Here is a 10,510-nt window from a genome sequence, read left to right as displayed (position 1 = left end):
GCCCTTGGGCTATCATGTCTTTGAAAGTGTCTAAACATTTTATGTCTAAGCATAATTCTATTTCCTCATTTAAGTTTGAAATAAAAATTTCAACTAATTGTTCTTCGAGAATGGGGAAGGAATGTCTACTAGAAAGGTGTTTCCATATTTGTAAGAATGTTGATAATATCTCACCATTCTTTTATTTTTGTATTGCATAGATCATCCATGGAGACATCTCATTCTATGTTATATGCATGATGAGTAATAAATTTTTGTATCAGGTCCTCAAAGGTCATGATCCCATCGGGTAGGCATGAGAACCATTGCATGGCCGAGCCTCCCAAACTTTGGGGAAAAAGGCACATTAAATGTGTCCTCATATGCAACCTTTAAGTAGGTGGAGTAAAATTCTCGCACATGATCTCAAGGATCTCCTTTTCCTTTGTATTTATCAAACTTTGAGGTTTCGAAGTTGCATGGGAAAGGAGGCATGAATATATTTCTATCAAAAGGATATAGACAAATATCTTCGAGAGAATATTTCTTTTGTGACCTTCCCAAGTGTGCTTGTTGGATGAGGTTTTGCATCTATTGTCTCAACATATCCATTTCTGTAAGAGGGGGTGGGGTGTAGCCATGTTGATAGTTATTGTCGTAGTTTTGGGTATTCCTTGCCCTTCTGTCATATTGATTTTTTTCTTGTTGATGGCTATGTTGGGCTTGTTCTGGTATATCCCTAAGTTGTGATATGTCAAATTCTGCGAGAAGCATGGCTCCTTCTTGAGAAAGTTTTAGAAAATGGGCATCAACATTTCCCTTGAGATTTTCCTCAAAAAGTCTGTTAAATTTGGGGTTGCTAAGCGTGTCTTCTATTTGTGCTTGTGTAGAGGTATTTTAGTCTCCTCTTCTTGAAAAGGGGTTAACGGTCTCTTCTTCGTCTTCCCATATTTTGTTTTTCCTCTAACTTTGAGACCTAGTTCTTTCCATGTTTGAAGTGCGCATTCATGAAAGTGAAAAAGTGGGTGTTTGATTCCTTTCTTATGATTCTAAGAGTGGATGATGAAATTTTTATGGATAAGTAATCTTGTTTTCAACAGGGTGGATATCAACAAAGTTCTTTTTGAAATTGTGTGCATGTTTTCCAATAATTGTGAGATGAGGTGTAGCAAGGATTCAAAAGCATAAACTACCTAGTTTTGAGGGGATGCATTCAAAAGCTAGTTTGAACCTATCTAGATGATGATTGATCCTAGATGTAGATACACACTAGAGAGTATTTTTGTTTTGTGATTTTAGCAATATCAAAAAGAACGAAGGACAAAACTTTTGTTTGTTGAGAGTAGAATGGATTTTTTATGTTTCTAGAGTGAGCTTTGAAATTAATGCGGAAATCTTGGAATTTCTACTAGGTGACTATGAGTTTGATGAATGATTTAGTGGAAAATGTGGAAGATAAGTGAATTAATAAGATGAGTTATGGAAGATGTAAAACCTTTAGAAAAGGTAATTTATAAATGGGATAAGTGATTTGGAAATGAAATATGGTTTTGACAAATGGAGTATGTTTTGGAAATGTTTATGAAAATGATGAATAATTTGGGATGAATTTAATTTGGAGGACTTTGATGAGTGATGTGGAAATGAAATATGTTTTTGAACTATTTTGAATTTGATGAAGGAAAATGAATTATTTATGAAAAGATGAAAGATATGTGAATGAGAAGTATGTTTTTGGAAATGATGTGTGAAAAAGGAAATATAATTTGAAAATGAAAAATGTGGAAATAATTTATGAGAAATGGGAGAATGATGGGTGAATTTAGAATATGACTTTATGAATTTGATGACGTATGGAAGATGTGGGAATTTGAAGTGTTATTTAAATGTGTATGAGATATGGAGGATATTTGAAAATGATTTGAGTTTGATGTGTAGATATTGGTTTTTTTAGAAAATGATTTAAGATGAAATATGGAATATTTAGAAAATGATTTGAGAATGCGATTTGAAAAATGTTTGATTTTTAAAATGATGGGAAAAAGATTTGAAATGAAATATTTAAAAAATGATTTTTGATTTATGAAGGATGGATGATTTTTGAAAAAAAGTTTTTAAATGGATGAGTGAAGATGTCGAATATAGAAGATTTTGAAAATTATTTGGAACTTTGATTTATGAAAAAATGAATGATTTATGAAAGATGAAAGATATGTGAATGAGAAGTATGTTTTTGAAAATGATGTGTGAAAAAGAGATATGCTTTGAAAATGAAGAATGAAGATATGTGATTTAAGAATTTCTAATAGGTGATTGCGGGTTGTGGAATGTATGATAGAGGAATGTGTTGAATGTGATTGTGTCTATATGATAAAGCTCTTCTTTGAAAGAAAGCTTGTGATATGAGGGGTTCTAATTCAAAAACGTCGATGAAACCATAACTAAAATCCTGATAGTCATGGATGAAGGTGTGATTCTTCAACAATAGCTTACAGTTTTTGTACAAGAAACTTCTTTTCTTTTGGATTTTCTTTTCACTTTGTTTCTTCTTGGTTTGTTAATAAATTGACTTCTTGGTGTATTTGAGAGATTTCAAAATAGGAAGCATTGATGGATTTTTCAAGAATTTTGTTTTTAGGATGTAACTTGTTTCAAATGGTCGATGATTTCTTTGACCAGAAGACACGACAAGCACACAAGCACATAGAAACACTTCTTTTCTCTTGAAAACTGTTTGATGTATGTTTAGGATCTTTTCAAATCCGATCAAGGATATTTTCAAATATTGTTTTGTTTTCACAGGTTTTGAATAAACAAAAGGCAAATCAGATAGACTCTACTATGGTCAAAAAGGTCATTACTAATATCAATAGCCCACACTTGATACTCCATCAGCTCAAACAGCCCCATCACATCCTAAGGTGCACCCATTTTTTTTGCCTTTGTGCAAAATTTGAACCAAAGAGAATTGCTCCTCCATTGGATTGTTTTCTTGGGAGATATATGGTGAGTGTTTTGGGGGCGGATTATTCCCCACCCTTGCACTATGATATTACAAATGTTTGGCTAATTGACTCGGAGAGGTTTCTATTTCTAAATTTTTTAATTAGGCTCTCGTTCGGTCTTCAGTGATAACCTCCCTCAGGGGGGTTCCCAATCTTTAGAACAAAGGCTTTACGTATCTCAAGGACATTGGGGAAAGGCTAATTGCTGAGAAAAACCGTTGAACATGATTTTCATCACATCCATATTTGATTACAGTGGGTTGGAATACTTGGTGTTAGTCATTCCCCACTTAGGTCATTCCCCTCTTACCTGCCCTATGGGCTTCTCAAGAGGGCAGGCCTACTATAGGTTGTATCTTAATTGCAAAAAAGGAAATAAAGCAAGTAAAAAGTGATTTTTCCTTTTTGATCACACAATTAAGGGGAGAGCATATACCAATCACTCCAAACACAATATACAAGTGGTTACTTTTATCTTTTCATTGAAATGTGATTTATTTTCTATTTGGAGATGTTGCTCCAATAATCATGGTGTTCTTTGTATCCTTTTATAGCAAAATGCGGGTTTCAAAACTTTGGAAATAAAACTTGGTCAACCAAAAATAAAATCGTATATTGGTCAACAAAATCAAAATCAAGTAGCCAATTGTCAATGAGATTCTTTGTATCTTGCACCAAAATGAAAGTGAGGTCTTGTTTTAAAAACCTTTTGCAAAATAGAAAGTTGGGTGTTGTTTTAAATCCTTTTGCAAAATAGAAAGTGAGGTCTTCTTTTAAACACCAAAGAAATGATGAGGTTCTTTTTAGGTCCTTGCAAAATAAAAGTGAGTTCTTTTTTTAAATCCTTTTGTAAAAGAAAATTTTGAGAAAAGAAATCAAAACCTACTTTAACTCCTTGGAACCCGCAACAAAATGTTAGACCTGCAAAAAAAAACTCTCAAAAAGTTAGTTCATATGGTGGGCTTTACAAGCCTAAAACTTCATTTTTATTACAGTTTTGAGCTCTCTGCCAGATACAATAGCACTACTTTGGTGAAAACCAAAAGCGCTAATAGAATACCAAAGGTGCTAGACTTACAAAAAAATCACAATATTAGGACAAAAGCGCTACAACAGACAACAATAGTGCTAATTTACTACGAAAGTGCTCTAATGGACAACAAAGGCGCCAAGCACTATTCTGTAGATAAAAACTAGGCAAAAAAACCCAAAACAAAAGCACCAATCTGCGTGACGAAGGCGCTACCTATGCATGAAGAAAACCTGCAAGTGTCTAATTTTTTAAAAAAAATCTTAACTTGTTAGAATGAAAATGGGACAAGATCCCCACGGTGGGTGCCAAAATGATGCACATGAAAGGGGACACAAGCCTCAAATAAGGTTCAAATGTTAGCATGTTAGTTTCCAACCAAAACTAAGACAAATGAAACAAAATCCTTCACATACATATCAAGAAACATTAAAAATTTTGTAAAAAAAGAAAGATAAAAGAAGAGAAGGAAGAGTAGTCTCCCTAAGATGCTCCCATGATGCCTTTGTTTCTTCTCCCTTGCCTCTCTCCTCCCCAAGATCCAAATGAGTGTGATGCTTTGTAAAAAGGACATGGTGTTAGAGTAAAAGCCTGTGGTCGTATAACACACAAAAACACAACAAACTGTTAGTGTTAATCAACCAAAAACTAATCTAAGCAGGCATATCAAAAGAAAACATGCTAGAATATTTAACCATAGAAACAAATATCACAAGGCATCTCCAAATGCCTTCTAACATGTTCTTAACTCCTTCTCCTTTGTTCCTCTCCTCTCCAAGTTCCAAACTAGTGTAGCTCTCAGAAGCTTTTTGCACTATGGATGCTTATGGAGGTTCAAGATTGTAGATGATTACTCAAAATGCTATGCAAATGTGAAAAAAAGCTAATATTAGATGCTATGATGCTAAAATGATTTATTTTAGGCCAAAATAATAAGATATTAGTGATTTATGCTAAATGCTCTCTAAAATTCTCTATAACTTAGATGCATACAAGTTTTCTGGATCTGGATTATGAAGAAATGGGCTCTATTTATAGGAAAAATGGAGCAATGGATGGTTGAGATTGAGTAATCTCAACAAGGGTTAGGATTGAATGATATTCAATCCATGTGAGAACTTTCAACCCAATCCCAGAATGACAAGTGTCCATATGAGATAGGTTGAGAGGAGAGGGAATAAGCATTAAATGCTTGACATGACTTGAGAGTTAACTTGGAAGTTAAGGTCAAGGTTAGGTTGAATGAATAAATTCTTTATTCAAAGAATAAAGCTTTTATCCAATGGATAAACTCTTGTGCAAAGGCAAAAACGGATAACCATGGTTAAAGCAATAAATGCTTGAGGAGACACATGAGTGCAAGTTGAATTAACCATAAATGGTTATGTAAGAGCCATTAATGGTCATGTAAGAGCCATTAGTGGTTTTGGAAGACTTTAGAGGTTAGATTGTTGAACACACAAAGCATTAAATGTTTTTCAAAGACTTTGAAGTCTTTGAGAAGTGACTCCAAGTTGCTTAGTAATGTGACAATAATTAGGGGACGGATTAGGTTAATTAGGAAGGGTTTTGAAGAATCTAGAAGAGGGTTTAGGAGTGCAAGTGGATTTGGTGGGTGAGGGAAAATAGGATTTTTATTTAAAATAAAATTAATTTATTTCAATAAATGTGTGCAAGTTGCATTTGTAGGAAAATGCAAGTGGGGGGATAAATGATTTAAATAAATGTTTTATTTAATTTATTTAAAAAAGGAAAAGGGGATTAAATGAAATAAATATGATTTATTCATTTAATTGATTGGCTGGTGGATTTTTAATCAAATAAATATGAAATATTCATTTAATTAAAATGGACAGATTTATGTGACTATAGAGTGTATGTAGCTCTCAACTTTAGCACTAAAGCAGGGATGCCAATGGAGATTCAAAATGGTTGAATGAACTAAACTTCCTATTACTATGCAAATGCCTACAACAAGATTACTATGAAAAACCTTAAGTGTATGTATCTATGCAGGTATAGTAACAATGCTTAAGATGCTTCCCCTCCCTTTTGATTGAGGGCGAGGGCTCCTTTTATAGGCAAAAATGTTGATTGAATGACCAAGATTGAGTGAGTTTGTGGAGGGCTAGGAATCCCTGATTCTTGATCCATGTGATGGTTTTCAACCCAATCCCATGATGACAAGTGTCAACATGAGATGGCTTGAGAGGAGAGGTAAATAGCATTTAATACCTGAGAAGACATGAGGGTAACCTCATGTGGGTTGGGTTATTGGATAAAGTTTTTATCCAAGGGTAAGGTTATTATCCAATAGGTAAACTTTTGTGCAAATTTTACCCATGGTTAAGCCTTGACCAAAGGGTCAAGACCCATGTGGGTTGGAGTGTTGTAGAAGGGAAACAATTATCACTCTGTAAGAGTCTTAAATGGGTGAGATGATGGGTTGAGGGTTAATCTTGGATTAGGGTTGTGCAAATGTTTAGAAGAAGGATTAGGCTAAATTAGAAGGGGTTAGAAGATTCTAGAAAGGGTTTAGAGAAATCTAGAAGAATCTAGAAAGAGGTGGGTGTGGGTAAATAGGTTTTTATTTAAATAAAAATCTATTTAAGTGTGCAACTTGCATTTGTAGGAGAATGCAAGTGGATGAGTTATTTTTAAATAAATATTGATTTATTTAAAAAGGGAATTTGATTTGGGGATTTGATTTTTTTTAAATAAATGTTAAATTTATTTAAATAGGAAGAAGGGGAGTGAATTAAATAAATTTGATTTATTTAATAACTTGGACTATAGTTAGTAATTAAATAAATTGATTAAATTTATTTAACCAGAATAGAAAAACATGCTAGGGTAAATTAATTAAATGTCAATTTAATTAATAGAGGAATATTTAGTCATTAAATAAATATTTAATATTCATTTAATTAATAGAAAAATTTATGTGTCTACAACTAACATTAAGGATTAATATCTTTTGAATCAAGACATACATGATCATTAACACATCCACTACCATCCACAAGATATACACAAGATAATCTAATCATATCACTATGTCAATTAATTCCTTTCTAATCTAGAATTACATACACATTGAATATCCATTACAACGATCTTATACAATACTTCTCATTCTGAAATAAATCTACTACAAGCCCTAATACATATGTTCACAAGATATTAATTACATAGTTTTCCTTACTATTACATCTTTCCCAAGATACAAAAACAAATGAGATCAATTCAAATTACATGAACAAAGATCCATCCACATGATGAGATATTATAAATCCATATCCATGCATGCAAGCATCCAACAATGAACATCCTAATGGAAGAAGGCATCAAACCACACGACCATGTGGAACCAATAGGAACCACCCCCTGTGCTAGGAGATGGCATGGGGTTCCAACTCACACTCAAGACCTAGGGCGACACCTATCAACCAAGGGACTCAACATGACATCCACAAAGTCAACATCCATAACAATGAATCACATCACATCACAAGGCTAATCATAAATCAATAAACTCCTAGAGGCATAATCAACAAAATTCAGAAGGATATTGGACACATGTAGGGAAAAGTGTCATCACATGCTATCCTCATGTGGAATCTTCCTCAACCTTGGATCCCAACAAGGGAGTTCAGTTTACCACTCCTTTGGTCTTCCCAACCATAGATCCCAAAATCACCTCCCTAGAACCCTCCATTAGGGCATACAACTCAAATTCATTATCTTGATTATTTGAATCCTAATTACCCAAGCCCACTAATCAATTTATTAAATTTATCACTTGCAATTACATAGGAAAACTCTTCACATGGTTCCATAGGTCAAGACCCCCTCCTAGAGATCTATTTCTCATGACCTAGGTCCTACACATGCAAGAGCCCACTCTCCCAACCATGGAACATAACCTTAGGGTTAAACATATATAAAAATAACATCACAACAACATCATGAAGGCTCACAAATGACATAAACACAGTCACAACATCACTGATATAATCTAAAGTATAAGATGAAACATACGCTCAAAGACTAAGCAAGAGCCTCCACCAAAACAATGCATTAATGAGCCAAAGAATAAACATGAGATCAAAGAATAATCCAAAATCAATTCCAATCCTCAACAGTGAGGCAAACTCATCCCACTGGAGCTCTCATAACATTCCTCAACATCGAGGCATTCTTCCTCTTGCCGGAGCAATTCAACATACAAACAATAACCTCAATAATAAGACACAAAACCTCTTACCAGAGCACAAAAATGTCATGAAAAGATAAAGATGACATCATAAATAACTCTAATAATCTCAATGCAATCACAAAATGCCTCCGGTAAACGCCCAAAATCAGACCAAAAAATTACAGAGCACAAAACTGACAAAACCTGCATCCTGAAGCAGTTCAGTGCAACAGAAATGTAGATGACACATATAAGGTGCAGAATGGAGCATAGGGACCATTCCCTAGCACATCCCATTCAAAAATTAGCACATATGAGTCATACATTAGCACATATAAGCCAGAAAGAAAAATTGACAAGGAAACTAACAAATAACATAGCTAAGGTGCCCAATTTGACTTCTAGACTTGCAAACTCATAAAAAACACTCCTAGAAGGTGTGGGAGGAAAAAATAACATAATGAAAACACATAAAGGAATAATTTGTGAACTTTCAAAGAGGATTCAACATTGATTCCTAACCATAAACACACTCAGAAGTGCACAGAACATCACCATACTTACCCAACAAATCAGGGAGATGCAATAATGCAAAGCTAGGTCCTTAACAACATTCCAAAGGATATCCAAATCCCAAACAAAACCTAAAACATCTACAAATAGGCTCATGACAAAATACAACACACAAGACTTCCAGAAAATAATTCCCGACAAAGCCATATTCACTCTAATTTGCAATGAACACAAAATTAAAGGAAGATACCTAAAATATGTAAAGGAGAATAATATAGCAATCCGAGAGCACAATAAACTCAATCAAAATCATAAGGAAGTGGAAGCAAGGATTCAATAAGGGAAAAAGAAGAATATGCATTCCCAATAACACACACCATCCCAGAATTACCTTATTCCTTATACATTATCAATCATTCAAAACTTCTTCCCCAAAAGACAAATTCAAAATCTACAAACATCAAAATCCATCCCACAATCGATCTTTCAACAATCACATTGCAAACAATCTTTTCAAATTAAATTACAGAGAGAAATTGAAGCTCCAACCTAGGAAGTGCAATCCAAAACAAAAAGATTTTGTGTAGAGATGAACCAATCCAAAAATCCAAGCCTAGCAATCTTCAAATCCAAGCTCTAGAAATACAATCCAAAATTGATCAAGAATCAAAACTTAAACCAAAAATTGCAGAGATGCCAACCCCGGCAACACATAGAAAACTCCATTAAATAGAAAATTAAACTTGAGACTAGAGAAATCCATCGGCCAATAAAAAAAATTGATAAAACCATATATTATACCTACCATGTGTGAATATGTGGTAGATAATATGAAACTATATTATTTGCATACCCTCACAAAAAACAACAAATCAGAATAGAGGGTAGGTAGACTTTATATTATCACCAATTATGCAATTAGTAATAAAATAATACTATATTATAAACATTAGTAACACATAATGAATCAACCCCAATAATAATTAAATAAGCAAAATCTTATAAATAGAAACCCAATACTAAATATAAAATCAAATCAACAATAAAACATAAACATTAATAATTTATAAATCAATAAATAATTAATACAAATTAATTAAGAAATAAATCAAATAAATAAATCTTAATTAAATAATTATAAAATATCAACAATAAATTAAATATGAAATAATCAACTAAACATTAAATAAACCAATAAATAAATAGCCAATAAACAATAAGTCAATTAATTAAACAAATCAAGCTCAATTAGTCATTAATCAAGCCAATAGAAATAAATATTAAATAACCAACCAAATAATAATCAAATAATCAAAACATCAAATAAATCAATTATAGTATTATTACTATACTAATCAAATATTAATTACATATAAATCACATACTCACAACACCTAAAGCAACCCGACATAGGGTCGAACATTGACACAAGACTCTAACCACCAACTTGCACCACAACACAACTGACAAGGTAGACAACTTAAGCCTAAAGTATAAGAGGGAAACACATGCCATCTCTGACAACTTCCCATTGGGATAAGAAACACTCAGACCTATGGAACTAGGTGGAGTCGATGTCTGGTACCTACAATCTTGCATCCATCACTAAACACAATACAACATATATACAACACATATACATCATAAATGATCACGTAAGTGATAGAGAATCACAACGTCATATAGTGCTCGCAATGAGTAGTATGGCATCGTCTCTAGTCACGAAGACACTAGAAGGCAATCACAATCATCAAAGCATTAGCTCAATCATCATAAACATAGAGT

The sequence above is a fragment of the Cryptomeria japonica genome, chromosome 4 (assembly GCF_030272615.1).
Source record: "Cryptomeria japonica chromosome 4, Sugi_1.0, whole genome shotgun sequence".
Taxonomy (NCBI): domain Eukaryota; kingdom Viridiplantae; phylum Streptophyta; class Pinopsida; order Cupressales; family Cupressaceae; genus Cryptomeria; species Cryptomeria japonica.
Note: the sequence above shows the minus strand (reverse complement) of the source record.